The sequence below is a fragment of the Schistocerca gregaria genome, chromosome 3 (genome assembly GCF_023897955.1).
Source record: "Schistocerca gregaria isolate iqSchGreg1 chromosome 3, iqSchGreg1.2, whole genome shotgun sequence".
Taxonomy (NCBI): domain Eukaryota; kingdom Metazoa; phylum Arthropoda; class Insecta; order Orthoptera; family Acrididae; genus Schistocerca; species Schistocerca gregaria.
In genome coordinates this window covers 785930893-785948253 of record NC_064922.1, presented here as the reverse complement: position 1 = coordinate 785948253, position 17361 = coordinate 785930893, and the positions used below count along the sequence as shown (strand labels likewise).

At 38.6% G+C, this 17361-nt stretch overlaps 1 protein-coding gene and 1 long non-coding RNA gene across 9 annotated transcripts in view; one reads left to right on the top strand and one right to left on the bottom strand.

Annotated features, from left to right (window-relative positions):
• The window catches only part of LOC126354229 (double-stranded RNA-binding protein Staufen homolog), a 207163-nt gene extending 193000 nt beyond the window's left edge, over positions 1 to 14163 (bottom strand). For 2 of the 8 annotated variants that reach the window (XM_050003724.1, XM_050003718.1), the window contains exon 1: positions 13547 to 14163. The gene's annotated coding sequence lies outside the window, so the exon portion shown is untranslated. Of the gene's footprint in view, positions 1 to 13438 lie in introns of all 8 variants that reach the window. The other 6 variants (XM_050003723.1, XM_050003720.1, XM_050003722.1 and 3 more) reach the window with 6 other exon arrangements.
• LOC126354231 (uncharacterized) lies at positions 2235 to 14531 on the top strand. The gene is made up of 2 exons (XR_007565284.1): positions 2235 to 2514; positions 14159 to 14531. It is a non-coding gene; the product is annotated as an uncharacterized LOC126354231 (long non-coding RNA).
• Positions 14532 to 17361: the final 2830 nt, after the last annotated feature.

The following is a 17361-nucleotide window of genomic DNA, read 5'->3' as shown; positions in this document are numbered from 1 at the left end:
GACACTACGAAATGTGATGGCGAATTCCATTCATTGTTTGCGCGACCTCTGTAGTGCGAATGGCGAACATTTTGAAAACATTGTGATGTGATTGTTTGCAAAGACTGTTTTCATACGATTATTTCACTTATGTATGCTGATATGAGCTGTACAGTGTACAGCGCCATCTGTTAGCAGCTTTTGTAACTATTATTTCAAACTGCTGTATAAACTTCTTACAACTTTCACAATAAACATACCGTTTACTGCATTCCTGTATCGATCTTTCTTTTCGAGATATTTAATTTTGAAGTCAGGGAGTCCTTTTCTGGACACCCTGTACAATCCTTAGCCTCTAGATTTTTTTTTTCTCTCTAATCTTGCTACAGCTTTATATGGCGTGCTTTCCTTTCTGCGAAGGTTCGTCAAACGTTTTGCTACATGAAAAATCGAAATGTTGCTGTCTAATACTGAAAAAGCTGTTTATACAAATAGGGCCCAAGACAGGTGTGGTTTCCCGATCTAATTAAGTCTATTTTCTCACGGCAACAATTGTAACATATACTAAATAAACGAGACTGTTTAGGCACAAACGGTCTTTTTTATAACAACAATATAATTCACAAAGTACCAATATCAAATACCTATTAGGCCTACTACAAGCAAAAAGCTTTACGTTAGGGGATAGTTTCACACTTCATTCATATGCTCCAGTTTCTCAAACATGATCGAAAAGTAGTAGTACGAAATTTGTATACAAACTTGGAATCGTCATATTGTTCCATAATTTGTGTAATGTCCCCGTTTCTTCTCCTTCCTCGTTCTAACAAACAGGCTTGTTATCACTAATTCTGTAACTATTCCTGCCAATGTCAAAGCTTATTCACAGGTTAACTTCACTAACTCTGCTAGAATTATCGGTTTAGTTATTCGCGGTTATTCTCTGGTTAGGCGTTGTTACATGTTCGTACAAGGCGTTTTCGGCACTTCTTCCAGAGTAGAACTTAAAGCGGCTGCTAGCTGGGCACTGTTCGACTGGCCCTTACTAGTATAGCGATCTGGCCAAAAATTTTCCGTCAAAATTTCATTTTCTTCGATACACCGAGAAGTGAATATGTAATCTTTATTACCTGTTATTCGTCTATTTCCACTTCTGTAGTCTGAATCCATGGATTTCGCTAATAATTATAACAACGCTCATCATTCGCAAACCCAGACAATCAGGCAGCGGTTGGCATTCAGCCATTCGGCTCTCCTCCGGTCAGCTCGTATAGCCGTTTTTGTCTGTACGAAAGTTTGTTTCTACACTCGACGAGGATTCCCCTGACAGAGACATTATGTACACTATGCACGCATTCACAAATCAACTTATGATTCATTCAGAAATCAACTTATAATGTGTTGAAAAACCGACAGGGATGCGTTTCAAAGTCATATTAATAATCGATAGATTTAAGTGCGCTGGATGCTAGTCGCTTTGTGAAACAAGGTTTTTTTCCCCTCAAGAATATGAATTTGCCCACACCCCTCCCACTCCGAGATCTGGGCCTGCTGCGCATGCAAGAATCTGGCTACTTGGGCGCTCCAATAAAATTTTACCCGGCAGCATCTAGCTGCTTGCTGCGACTGCTTACACAGACAACAGCCACATCTCAGAAGCCACAAGCGGGAGAAGGTACTACTCAACTGCGCATGCGCTCGATCCCGCTCGTAACTGCTAAAACGAATTAATGTAAACAGTTGTGACGTCATGCTCATCGGAGGCAATTTGTTGTTACGAAGCATCGCATAGTCTTCCTAAAGCCTTTGACTCATTTTGCTGTTGGTAGACGCTTGTATGAGCACTGTGTTTTGTTGCTGTATATGGCGCATTTCCTTTGCAATTTATGTTTTATTTTCGTTTTTTCTCTCGTTCATGTCCTATTGCTGCAGTATTATCTGTAGTAGAGCAGGATACAGTAATACAGTAATATCCTTTGTTCGAGTATCAGTTCTTACCAATCAAAGTTACAAAAAATTAACTGAAAACAAAAACAATGACAAATTCCCGGAATTCTAAAAAATTCCCGGGTTTTTCCCGGTTTTCTCCCGGATGAAAAAATTCCCGGGTTTTTCCCGGATCTCTCGTTTGTCCCGGGTCGTATGTTAAAAGCTGGTTCATGCTTAGGGCACTTGTATTTGTAACATGTAAACACTGTAGGGAAGTCCTTCCGCAACGGATGGTGGCATGGCACGATGTAAAAGGTGAGTTCGGCAATTCAGCTGAACGGCACGCAGTATGTGGCTATCCTTCGCACGGTACACTTCAACGGTGCTAAGAGAGGCAATAGGAAGCTGCATTATAAGGGATTTGCCTCGGATGTGGAACTGGCTATTACTTGGTATTCGCGGTATAATGGAATGGCTCTAATATGTCGAAAATCCGACGCCATGAAGAGGTTTTATAAAGAATTCATACAAGAGCCGTGAGTACAGTTAGCCGCCACGTCACGTGCCACCAATCTTTGCACTGCTTCAGAAAACTTCATACATTCAGTAAGTGATATATGGGCATGAACCAGTTAATTTATGTGTGGTTTCAATAGTAATCACATAAAACATAAATTCGTATCCGGAACCATATTTTCAATCCTGATCACAAACCTATGAAGGGTCCTCACCTAAGTACTACTAAAACAGAGTATCCTGATTTAAATGAACACTTCTTGCATTAATGTGTTCAAAAGTGATTTTTTTGTCTAAAGCAAAAGGAGTAGTAGAAGTTAAAGCTAAAACCACAAAAGTTAAGTTGGATACACTTTCGCTAAATTATCCTTAGTTTATTACAAAATATAGTTTTGTAGGGTTACAGAGCAAGATTGTGTAAATATTATTGCAAAGAATACCTGCTTCACAGGAAATTAAGTTAAAGTACATATAAATCTATAATGAACAGATTTATGATAGTATTGTTAGAAGAAAATTTATGCACAATTTTAAAGAAGGTGTATTTTTGGTACCCATCATGAAAGGTTCCTTTTTTGAATTTACTTGTGTTGTATTTTGTTGTTGCTGTTGTTGTTGTCGTCTTCAGTCCTAAGACTGGTTTCATGCAGCTCACCATGCTACTCTATCCTGTGCAAGCTTCTTCATCTCCCAGTGCCTACTGCAACCTACATCCTTCTGAATCTGCTTAGTGTATTCATCTCTTTGTCTCCCTGTACAATTTTTACCCTCCACACTGCCCTTCACTGGTGATCCCTTGATGCCTCAGAACATGTCCTACCAACCGATCCCTTCTTCTCGTCAAGATGTGGCACAAACTTCTTTTCTCCCAAATCCTATTCAATACTTCCTCATTACTTACGTTATCTACCCATCTAATCTTCAGGATTCTTCTGTAGCACCACATTTCGAAAGCTTCTAGTCTCTTCTTGTCCAAACTATTTATCGTCCATGATTCATTTCCATACATGGCTACGCTCCACACGAATACTTTAAGAAATGACTTCCTGACACTTAAATCTATACTCAATGTTAACAAACTTCTCTTCTTCAGAAATGCTTTCCTTGCCATTGCCAGTCTACATTTTATATCCTCTCTACTTCGACCATCATCAGTTATTTAGCTCCCCAAATAGCAAAACTCCTTTACTACTTTAAGTGTCATTTCCTAATCTAATTCCCTCAGCATCACCCGAGTTAATTTGACTACATTCCATTATCCTCGTTTTGCTTTTGTTGATGTTCATCTTATATCCTCCTTTCAACTCTGACAGAATTACAATGTCATCGGCGATTTTTTCTTTTGTTTCCTTTACTGCTTGCTCAATATACAAATAGAACAACATCAGGGAGAGGCAACAACCCTGTCTCTCTCACTTCCCAACCACTGCTTCCCTTTCATGTCCCTCGACTCTTATAACTGCCAACTGATTTCTGTACAAATTGTAAATAGCCTTTCGCTCCCTGTATTTTACCCCTGCCACATTCAGAATTTGAAAGAGTATTCCAGTCAACATTGTCAAAAGCTTTCTCTAAGTCTACAAATGCTAGGAACGTAGGTTTGCCTTTCCTTAATCTAGCTTCTAAGATAAGTCGTAGGGTCAGTATTGCCTCACGTGTTCCAATATTTCTACGCAATCCAAACTGGTCTTCCCCGAGGTTGGCTTTTACTAGTTTTTCCATTCGTCTGCAAACAATTCGTATTAGTATTTTGCAGCCATGACTTATTAAACTGATAGTTTGGTAATTTTCACATCTGTCAATACCTGCTTTCTTTGGAATTGGAATTATCATATTCTTCTTGAAGTTTGAGAGTATTTCGCCTGTCTCATACATGTTGCTCACCAGATGGTAGAGTTTTGTCAGGACTAGCTCTCCCAAGGCCGTCAGTAGTTCTAATGGAATGTTGTCTACTCCTGGAGCTTTGTTGCGCCTCAGGTCTTTCAGTGCTCTGTCAAACTCTTCACGCAGTATCATATCTCCCATTTCATCTTCATCTAAGTCCCCTTCCATTTCCATAATATTGTCCTCAAGAACATCGCCCTTGTATAGACCCTCTATGTACTCCTTCGACCTTCCTGCTTTCCCTTCTTTGCTTAGAACTGGGTTTCCATGAGAGCTCTTGATATTCATACAAGCGGCTCTCTTTTCTCCAAAGGTCCTTTTAATTTTCCTGTAGGCAGTATCTATCTTACCGCTAATGAGATAAGCCTCTACATCCTTACATTTGTCCTCTAGCCATCCCTGCTTAGCCATTTAGCACTTCCTGTCAATCTCATTTTCGAGACGTTTGTATTCCTTTTTGCCTGTTTCGTTTACTGCAATCTTATATTTTGGCCTTTCATCAATTAAATTCAATATTTCTTCTGTTACCCAAGGATTTCTACTAGCCATTGTCTTTTTACCTAGTTGATCCTCTGCTACCTTCACCACTTCATCCCTCAAGGCTACCCATTCTTCTTCTATTGTATTTCTTTCCCCCATTCTTGTCAATTGTTCCCTTATGCTCTCCCTGAAACTCTGTACAACCTCTGGTTCTTTCAGTTTATCCAGGTCCCATCTCCTTAAATTCCCACCTTTTTGCAGTTTCTTCAGTTTTACTCTACAGTTCATAACCAATAGATTGTGGTCAGAGTCCACATGTGCCCCTGGAAATGTCTTACAATTTAAAACCTAGTTCCTAAATCTCTGTCTTACCATTATACAATCTATCTCAAACCTTCAAGTATCCACACTGGACTCGCATTCGGGAGGACGACGGTTCAATCCCGTCTCCAGCCATCCTGATTTAGGTTTTCTGTAATTTCCCTAAATCGTTTCAGGCAAATGTCGGGATGGTTCCTTTGAAAGGGCTCGGCCAATTTCCTTCCCAATCCTTCCCCAAGCCGAGCTTGCACTCCGTCTCTAATGACCTCGTTGTCGACGGGACGTTAAACACTAACCACCACCACCACCACCACCTTCAAGTATCTCCAGGATTCTTCCATGTATACAACCTTCTTTTATGATTCTTGAACCAAGTGTTAGCTATGATTAAGTTATGCTCTGTGCAAAATTCTATCAGGCGGCTTCCTCTTTCGTTTCTTACCCCCAATCCATATTCATCTATGTTTCCTTCTCTCCCTTTTCCTATTGATGAATTCCAGTCACCCATGACTATTAAATTTTCATCTCCCTTCACTATCTGAATAATTTCTTTTATTTCATCATACATTTCTTCAATTTCTTCATCATTTGCAGAGCTAGTTGGCATGTAAACTTGTACTACTGTGGTAGGCGTGGGCTTCGTATCTATCTTGGCCACAATAATGCGTTCACTATGCTGTTTGTAGTAGCTTATCCGCATTCCTATTTTCCTATTCATTATTAAACCTACTCCTGCATTACCCCTATTTGATTTTGTGTTTATAACCCTGTAGTCACCTGACCAGAAGTCTTGTTCCTCATGCCACCGAACTTCACTAATTCCCACTATATCTAACTTTAACCTATCCATTTCCCTTTTTAAATTTTCTAACCTACCTGCCCAATTAAGGGGTCTGACATTCCACGCTCCGATCCGTAGAACGCCAGTTTTCTTTCTCCTGATAAGGACATCCTCTTGAGTAGTCCCCGCCCGGAGATCCGAATAGGGGACTATTTCACCTCCGGAATATTTTACCCATCATCATTTAATCATACAATAAAGCATGCCCTCGGGAAAATTTACGGCTGTAGTTTCCCCTTGCTTTCAGCCGTTCGCAGTACCAGAACAGCAAGGCCATTTTGGTTAGTGTTACAAGGCCAGATCAGTCAATCATCCAGACTGTTGCCCCTGCAACTACTGAAAAGGCTGCTGCCCCTCTTCAGGAACCACTATTGTCTTGCAAAGTAATTTATGAACTACTCCAAGTGAAGTGATTAATTAGCTTTTAGAGTTAGTCTTTACTACTGTTATAATCAAAGGGCTTTGACTAGTGGAACTTTACTAGTTTATTGGTCCCCTCACATTCTCCACTTATTAAGAAAAAAATTGAACTATTACTGTTACTAAGGAAAACTGATATATGTAGAAGAACTCAAACAGTTTATTTATGATATTATTCAGCTTTATTTGTGTTTTTTATGTCAGCTAAGACAGAAGCCCCTCATGTACAAATTTAGTTCTGCACTTCATGCAGTGATATTTCAGTATCTGATTAATTAGTGCCCTTGAGTGTGGCTGTCATTAGTATGAACTTGGTGAAAATTTGCTCCCCATAATTTACTTGTGTGTGTGTGTGTGTGTGTGTGTGTGTGTGTGTGTGTGTGTGTGTGTTTTATTGGTAACTGCTGCTACACATAGTACAGAGTGCACTGTGTCAGTTTGTATACTGTTTGCTATTCAAAGAGAAATCTCAAAAAAGTAACTTTGATAACCAATATTCCATTTCTTCAAATATATATTTCCAAATTACTGGGCCTAAATGGGCTGGCAATTATTCATATTTTTTCACTCATTTATGATTTACCATCTTTGGTGACTCCCAAGATTAATGCCAGTTTGGGTTTTCTGTTAATCCATCAAATTTGACATTATGGTCCGATACCCTTGTCCATTAGACACACGCACGGTCACACTTCAAAATCCTCTCAGAGAGTAACATCAGCGATTTTCATGGCATGTTAGTGTTATATGTGGTGACCATGACAGCACTAAATGTTCGGTTATTAGGGAATAGTGTTATATGTGGCACCACGTGACAATGTTCATCAGTTTTACTCAGTAAAATATAGATTGTAACATAAATATTTGGCGTAAAACAAATGTAAGATGAGCATTGAATGTCCAGTGACACGAAATTGCCATAGATTGGGCAAAATAATTAACAGAAAAATTTACAGGTCTTTAAAAAATAAAATATATAGTATTAACAAAATTAAACGAATACAAAGATGACAGTACGTCAGAGTGAGCATAGAGAATAGAGAAATACAAGTCACTGAGGAATGAAATAAATAGGAAGTGCAGGGAAGCTAAGATGAAATGGCTGCAAGAAAAATGTGAAGACATTGAAAAAGAAATGATTGTCGGAAGGAAAGACTCAGCATACAGGAAAGTCAAAAAACCTTTGGTGACATTAAAAAGAAGGGTGATAACATTAAGAGTGCAACAGTATTCCACTGTTAAATGCAGAGGAAAGAGCAGATAGCTGGAAAGAATACATTGAAAGCTTCTATGAGGGGGAAGATTTATCTGATGTGATAGAACACCAAACAGGAGTCGATTTAGAAGAGATAAAGGATCCTGTATTAGAGTCAGAAATTAAGAGAGCTTTGGGGGACTTAACATCAAATATGGTAGAAGGGATAGATAACATTCCATCAGAATTTCTAAAATCTTGAGGGAAGTGCCAACAAAACGACTATTCAAGTTGGGGTGCAGAATGTATGAGTCCGGCCTTCTGACTTTCGGAAAAGCATCATCCGCATAATTACAATGACGACAAGAGCTGACAAGTGCAAGAATTACCACACAATCAGCTTAACAACTAATGCACCCAACTGCTTACAAGAATAACATACAGAAGAATGGAAAACAAGAATGAGGGTGCGCTAGATGACTACCAGTTTGGCTTTAGGAAAGGTAAAGGCAAGAGAGAGGCATCTCAGACATTGCGGTTAATAATGGAAGCCAGAGTAAAGAAAAATCAAGACATATTCATAGGATTTGTCAACCTGGAAAAAGCATTCGACAATGTAAAATGGCACAAAATGATCGGAATTCTGAGAAGTCGGGATAAGCTATAGGGAGAGACTGGTCATATAGAATACGTACAACAGTCAAGAGGGAATAATAAGAGTGTATGATCAAGAACGAGGTGCTACAGACCAATGTTGAAAATTAGGTGGACTGCTAAGGTAATGAATGAGGAGATTCTGTGCAGAACTGGAGAGGAAATGAATAAGTGGAAAACACTGATAAGAAGAAGGGACAGGATGATAGCACGTCTGTCAAGACACGAGAAAATGACTTCCATGGTACTAGAGGGAGCTGTATACAGGGCAAAAACTGTAGAGGAAGACAGAGATTGGAATAGCTCCAGCAAATAATTGAGGAGATAGTTTGAAAGTGCTACTCAAAGATGAAGGGGTTGCTTAGGAGAGGAAATTGTGGCAGGCCACATCAAACTAGTCAGAAGACAGATAACAGAAAAAAGTTGTCCAAGAGTTTGAATAAAAAAATATCCGTAGTCTGTGTTGTACGAAAACTACAATGAAATAATGTTTATTAGTATATAGATCTTCAAATATTTGTGATAAAGTGAACACACACAAGGAAAAACAACAATGACTACTGCTCCTCACCGGACACTTTTCAATTATTACTACCAGTTTACATTCTTCACTTCCAACCACGAAGAGTCCTCATATCAGGGATTAAACAGATTTACTTAACATCTTGATTGTATCAATTTTAAAAATGGACAGTTTTGATTTAACAAGAACCGTCCTTAGATTTGATTGTATTAGTCATCAGAGTAGCCCCTGATTGTTCAGTTGCAAGAGTAACCCATCCAAATACCATCAAATTTTACATGCCTTTTAGTATGTAAATTATGCTGATAGTTGGATGGGTTACTCTTGTAACTGACATAATCTGATCTGAGGATGGTTCATGTTCAACTGAAACTGGCCATCTCAAAAAATTAATACAATCAAGATGAATAACACATCTCTTTTGAGTGACTGTCTGCTTTATCTCCTTGGTCATAATGTCACAATGAGTCAACCAATCACTTTCATAACCCATAATAGAAGTAATCCAACTTTTTTCTGTTAATTTCCTGGGTAGTTCACAATTATGTATCCTCATATCCTGGCAAAGACTCAACTCCATGGCACTTTTACATATGTCATCTTTTGTAAGTACTAAAGGAAAAAAATATCTTGATACTGCGGCTGAAGAACATAAGCATTCATGTAATAGAGCATTACAAAGCACCAGAGAGAATGCATGCTTACTACCTAAAGAATCTTGCTGCACCTGGAAACGCCAAGTGTAAAAGCAGGATTGAAACAATAGCTGATACAGAAGACAAATAAGAAATACCGTAAGGTGAAAAAAGGGCACAGCTACATCCCAGCAAATCAAAAGTGGCACAACTCCTGAAAATGTCAATAGCTTTCTGCAGAAGATCTTTCCTTACCATAACTTCAAATCTAAAAACTTGAAACAAAGGGGCTTGATAACAGTTTCAAAGTTAAGGGTTCACTTCTAGCTGAGGCACAGAATAATGGAAAACACTCACTTCCCTATTACCAGGAGAAAGGGGGGAAAAAGTTTTACAAATAAATGAAATCAACAAAAAGTTTGAAAAATTCTCTAGCTTCTTCAGAGATTACTTTGTAATTGCATTCCCTGTCAAAACACAAGTAATAAGTGGCACAAGCCCAAAAGGAAAGAGATGGACAACAACAGATATCTGAATCTCAAGTGCGAGGAAGAGAGAATTACTTAGATACAGGAAAAAGCATAGCACATCTCCCATTCTCAACAACTATATTCAGAAACACATTCTAATGTACAAAAAATGGTGTACCATGCAAAAAATGGCCAATGGTACGTTCATAACAAGAGTTAGCAAATAAAAACCAAGCAATATGGAAAGTAATGAAGAAGAAAGCACATATGTCTGAACAATGAGAACAGCGTAACTGATCCCAACACATCACAAATCTTTTCAGGTGGTGTTATGCAGACAATTAATAATCAGTGACAAAATGGATACCAGGAAGAAATGGAAACCAAAGTGTAGTACTGTTCCTCTTGAATCTATGTTTGCAGAACAACTCCAGATGAAATCAACTGAGTTGCATCAGCTCTTAGAAAAATTTCCTCAGGAATTGATAGTAGTCCAGAATGCATCATAAAGCAATGTATTACAGTCATCACGAATTGATGATATTCCTGATTGCACCAAAAGCAATGCATTATAAACATTTCATTTCAGATGTAGTCAATTCAGCTTTTCAGACAGGCACATTTCTAGAACCCAGCTTCAGTTGCCAGAGACTGCAGTCTCTCTCTCTCTCTCTCTCTCTCTTTTTTTTTTTTTTTTTTTTTTTTTTTTTTTTTTTTTTTTTTTGACAACGGCCTTTCTGGCCAAAATTTTATTTGTGACAGTCTTTTTGTTGTGCCGATCTGCGACTCAGCATCTCTCCTCTATGGTGAGTAGCAATTTTCCTTTTCATAAAAAAAGTAATGTATATTAGGTTAATGAAATTTTTAGGGGAAAATAAAATTCCTGCTGATATTCAGCACGGATTCAAGAAAAATAAATCAACACTCAGTGCCATCTATGACTTTATACACCATGCCCTGCAAACTATGGACAAATCACCAAGTGCCACTGGCGTATATATATATATATATATATATATATATATATATATATATATATATATTAAAAACAAAGATTCCAAGACTTACCAAGCGGGAAAGCGCCGGCAGACAGGCACATTAACAAAACACACACACAGAATTACGAGCTTTCGCAACTGGCAGTTGCTTCGTCAGGAAAGAGGGAAGGAGAGGGAAAAATGAAAGGATGTGGGTTTTAAGGGAGAGGGTAAGGAGTCATTCCAATCCCGGGAGCGGAAAGACTTCCCTTAGGGGAAAAAAAGGACAGGTGTACACTCGCACACACACACACACACACACACACACACACACACACACACACACACACACACACACACATCCATCCGCACATACACAGACATGTCTGTGTATGTGCGGGTGTGTGTGTGTGTGTGTGTGTGTGTGTGTGTGTGTGTGTGTGTGTGTGTACACCTTTTTTCCCCTAAGGGAAGTCTTTCCGCTCCCGGGATTGGAATGACTCCTTACCCTCTCCCTTAAAACCCACATCCTTTCATTTTTCCCTCTCCTTCCCTCTTTCCTGACGAAGCAACTGCCAGTTGCGAAAGCTCGTAATTCTGTGTGTGTGTGTTATATATAACAGAAAGAAACTTCCACATGGGAAAAATATATTAAAAACAAAGATTCCAAGACTTACCAAGCGGGAAAGCGCCGGCAGACAGGCACATGAACAAAACACACACACAGAATTACGAGCTTTCGCAACTGGCAGTTGCTTCGTCAGGAAGGAAGGAAGGAGAGGGAAAAATGAAAGGATGTAGGTTTTAAGGGAGAGGGTAAGGAGTCATTCCAATCCCGGGAGCGGAAAGACTTCCCTTAGGGGAAAAAAAGGACAGGTGTACACTCGCGCACACACACACACATATCCATCTGCAGATGGATATGTGTGTGTGTGCGTGCGAGTGTGTGTGTGCGAGTGTACACCTGTCCTTTTTTTCCCCTAAGGGAAGTCTTTCCGCTCCCGGGATTGGAATGACTCCTTACCCTCTCCCTTAAAACCTACATCCTTTCATTTTTCCCTCTCCTTCCTTCCTTCCTGACGAAGCAACTGCCAGTTACGAAAGCTCGTAATTCTGTGTGTGTGTTTGTGTGTTTTGTTCATGTGCCTGTCTGCCGGCGCTTTCCCGCTTGGTAAGTCTTGGAATCTTTGTTTTTAATATATATATATATATATATATATATATATATATATATATATATATATATATATATATATAGCCTTAAGTAAAGCGTTTGACATCCCAGACCACAACACACTGTCGGGGCTCCAAGTATATGGCATTAGAGGCACTGCTCTACCAGACAAACACAAAAAAAGCGGGGGGGGGGAGAGGGTGTCCCCTCAGGGACTGATTCTTGCACCAAGCCTCTTTCTTTCTCCTGCATATAACAATTTAGACCTGAACAGTGGATCTTTTGCACATGACACAAGCATCCATATAACAGGGAACAACTCAAGTCAGCTACAACAGTAGTAAATAAAACAACAGTACTGCTAAACGGATGGTTCCTGGGGAATAAACTATTGATAAACACAACTCCAAAATTGCTGTTTAAAAGGTGATGCACACAACACCAGTATCAAACTGCAACAAAACTTAAATCTTCTCTGGAATCATAGTTGTTAGGCATGCAGCATCAAAATAACATTAAACAGCATAAAAAAATGAACACTAAATAAAAATATGTTTTAGTCTGTTATACCAAGTTTTAGCACTGTCTGAATTGCTTACTTTGCTCAATTCCATAGCATCCTACTGTAAAGGATTGTAAACTCGTCAGTCCTCCTATTCCCTGTACGTACGTACTAGAAATCTGTACATGGGAAAGAATTTAAAAGACATAAACGAAAACTTTAATATCCATGACAAACATACAACATAAAAGGGAATGCTTTCTGGCCAGTCAGTGAGGATATCTGCCTACAAAACTTCCACAATAAACAGAAGATTACAAATTTACAGCAGTCTTCCATGTAAGGTCAAAATCATATCATCATTCACACTCATTTGTATAAGCTCTAGGGCATTCTTAACTGGGTCATTGCCTCTATTCAGTAGTAGAATTTTCATAAAATTTGAAATACACGAGACTTGAAATAAAACAAAGCAGCTATTACAACTAGAGCAAACTCTTTTATAGCTAAAACTACATTTTATGTATACACTGAAATGATACTGTATTTTTACTGTGTTGCGACGATGTTTTGTTTTGTGTTTGTTCTGTGTCCCACAAACCGGAAAGATTTTCGGATGATTGAATGAATGAATAATTAAATAAACAAATTATGACTGTGTTCACATAATACTAACGTTAACAGTAAAAATTACGAAAAACTGAGAAACAACCTTGCAGACACATTTTTTCCAATGGCCTAACATAGATATAAAGGTATATTAATCACAGCAACTTTGTCAACAACTGTCTTTATAGAATGTAGAAAATATGAAATTTATAAAGCTTATTGGGAATTATCACTGAAAGCTTCTCACACCTTTTCTTCTTCCTAACAAAATCATTCTTTAAAGACTGTAAATCTTAAGTTACAAATTGTTACTTTCAGAGGACACGTACCTGCACTTGCGGCGTTACCCTTTATATTTCAATACTGCTACTACAGTCCTTTAATTTGAGGAACAGCTACTACAGTCCTTTAATTTGAGGAACAGGAATTTCACATACTTTGGTCAGCTGCTCGAACTACTGCTTCTGTCCATCAGCTGTGTTTGTTGTCTTCTGCTGTCACTATCAATTCACGACACTCTCAAAACACAAACAAATGTTTTTCAGCAAATGATTAATTTTGACACGTGCAAACTATTGCGGATACTAACCGAATAAAATTGGAACACGTCCGACCTCACTACCAGGAATTTCTGCCTATCCCCCAACAAATGTTCCGGACTTTCCTCAACCAACGATAACGTTCCAAAGGTCAATGACTATTCACGACAACCACGTGACCGATAGGAACACAGAACTTTGTAAACCCCCTTGATTCTTTACCATCATATAAAAATCTTGCCATACAATGTTACATTCACCTCCTAATTGATAAACACTGTGAAGCAATGAAATAAATTCTCAAACTAACAACAGAAATTAGCAGCGGTTTGTCTTGGATTAAATCCCATGTGTTACACAAGATATAAAGGCTGCTGACATCATGATCATCATCACTTTTCCGCCAATCGGCCTGTATCATCTCCACAAGCTCTTAATCTTTCTTGAAAAAATACCTTCTGAGTAGGAATTTCCCTTTTTTTAATTTTTTTTTTTTTTTTTTTTTTTTAGCCATGCAGACCGCTGCCGTACCCATGGAGGTATACCTCCATGGCCGTGCCTGTGCAGTCACGAAAGCCAGTAGTCCAGTTCACACAGGCCTTCGCATCAGTTACGTCACGCCACTTCAAAACATTCTACAACGCATTTCAAATGGCGGAATTGGCACAGGCGTCGAAGCACCTTCACCTCACGTTAAGGTCTCGGAAAGAGTGTTTTAACTGTGTCACCGTCTGCTAATATCGGAAGTTAACCTCTTTATGTATGTTATACTAGGTTACTCATGATATTATATCTTTACTTTCGAGATAATAAATCGGTTGTCTGTTGTGGATAAGCGCTATTATTGTAAATTGAAATAAATGAATGTGTGTTTAAACGACAACGCTGGACATTATGTAGTGTTTTTTGTCGTTTGCGTTGATTTAAATTGGTTCTTTCCAATTAATTCGGTACTTAATTTCATTCTTTGAGATAATTTGGAAGAATAATTTTTCATTTAGAAGAATTTTAAGTTTTTGATTTTCGTGTATAGGTATGGATTTATCTATTCCCATGAATATGATAGACTTAAAGCAGGCTTTGGGCATAGACATGATGGGAACCATTCGATTTTTGCAAATGTCTGGTCTTCTTGCTGATTACGTTCGATGTCGTGAGTGTGACGAACACATGCGCCTGATAAATGTGTCTGCACATCGTACTCACGATTTATTCATATGAAGGCGTAGCAAGGATCGGCTATGGCATTCAATTAGACGAGTAAAATTGTTTGAGAATTCGAAACGCCTTGATGGATAAAATAAAAATTTTACACTGTTAGCGTTTGAGGTATCCTGTGTGGTTGTGTGTGCATGAATGTCTAGTGAGTGACCCTCGGTTTTAGACTGGTATTCGTTTTGTAGTGAAGTTTGTGGGGAATATAAACTGTAGGGGCCCTTTGGCGCAGGGAGGGGGGGGGGGGGGGGGGCAAAAACAAAGTACAACAGGGAGGAACGTGCGGTGGGAGTATGGGTTTCGGTGGCTGTAATTTCAGGTCCAGATTGTGACAATGTTGTTTTTAAAGTAATTTGTACTCGAACAAAGAAAGTGTCGGTGAAATTAATAAAAGACCATGTTGCAGAGGGCTCTGTAGTTATTTCTAATGGTTTGTCTTCAAATAAGGATTTGGGGAATAGAGGTTTTCAGCATCTTGTCGTCAATCATAATACTGAATTCAGATCTTCATCAACTGAGGCTTGTACCAATAGTATAGAAGGTTAATGGTCAACCATAAAATCTGTTGTAGGGGGGGGGGGGCATTTCGACACTACAGAGCCATTTAGATGAATATTCATGGAGATGTAGTATACCAAATACATATTGCCTGTTTAAATGTCTCCTTAAATGTGTTGGACAAACGTATCCTCCAAAATTTGTTACTTAATTTCAGGTTGGGATGCGAATGGGGGTAACTGATAATTAAGAAACAGGGTAGGTTTGGTCGAGATGGTTAAAATATTGATTTTGATTTTTTTGGGGTTAAGCCACCATTCTTTATTTTCTTATGTTAGGCAATTTTCTTCTGTGGATTTTTGTTTAATTATTTTATTTCATTTCCTTGATGTGAACATCTGGATTTATGTGTTTGTATGTATGCGTGCTTTTTTGTGATGTTGTTTTTCTTCTGTAAGTGGGTATGTGATTTTTCTTCACGTCTTTTGCATTTGGTAAGTTATTTTTATTTTTTGCTCTACTTAACTTGTCTATTTTGATGTATTTCTCTATCGTACTATATTGCTCTATGTTAAGTATGAGTTTGTCAGCTGCAGAACAGAATACAAATTTTGCAGTTGTTGCTCTTTTTCCCTTTCCTGTACTAGTATCTCTACAATTTTTTCGAGTCTCTACTAGCACTACAGAAGGAGAAAGGACCGACATACATAAAATTCGTATCCTGTACTTCAGTTGACGTATACAGGTCAACTGAACTATGGGATACTGGTGCTAGCTAGATGAAAAAGTGACATATATAACGGTATCATTTACTTATATAGGTTAACTGAAGAACTATGCTGGTACACAATACCTAAAAGAGAAAATATATAATTTTGTAAAGCATTACACTAGAAAATTTACCAGTATGTTGGATAATTGGCTCATAACAGGCAATGAAAACCCAAAAAACAAAGCAGAACATGTTAAAGGGGTCCAAATTGACTCAAAATGAAGGACGAATCCCAAGGAAAGAACTAATAACACAAAAATGGTCCAAAACACATTGGATAAATGGCTCTGGGAAGAAACATACACCAAGGGATAGGTAGAAGTTTTTTTTAGAGTGGTTGAGGGTGCCACAGAGGAATGTGTTACAGAACAAACTTATACATACACTTTAAAAGTCGTTCACCAAAACGTACAGTCCCCACTAAACAAACTTGATGAAACAAATGTGCTTCTTAGCAATAAGTGGATGGAGGTATCAGTTTTATGTTTTTGTGAGCACTGGCTACAGAAGGACCATTTACAGTACTCAAACATAATCGGTTTCACTCTGGCAAACTACTCTTGCAGATCAATATCAAAGCTTGAAGGAAGCTACATTTATGTAAAAGATAACATAGATCAGTTAGGAAGCAAAAAACACTTTGAAGCCTCAACTATTGAAATAACATCAGGAAAAGCTATAATAATGTGTGTTTACAGATCACCCAACAGCAATGTAAACATTTTCTTTAAAAGACTTGACCTTGCACTAGGGAAACTTAAAAATACTTTCAAAACTATAGTTCTGTGTGGCGATTTTAATAATGACGCCTTAACACATATCTCTCAAAGAGTAAAATTCCTTAATGTTGTTGTTGTTGTCTTCAGTCCTGAGACTGGTTTGATGCAGCTCTCCATGAAGTAAAGCTGCATGTCCTCGGGAAAAATTACGGCTGTAGTTTCCCCTTGCTTTCAGCCGTTCGCAGTACCAGCACAGCAAGGCCGTTATGTTGCAAGGCCAGATCAGTCACTCATCCAGACTGTTGCCCCTGCAACTACTGAAAAGGCTGCTGCCCCTTTTCAGGAACCACACGTTTGTCTGGCCTCTCAACAGATACCCCTCCGTTGTGGTTGCACCAACGGTACGGCCACCTGTATCGCTGAGGCACGCAAGCCTCCCCACCAACGGCAAGGTCCATGGTTCATGGGGGGAGGAATTCCTTAATATTATTCAAGAATATAACCTGTGC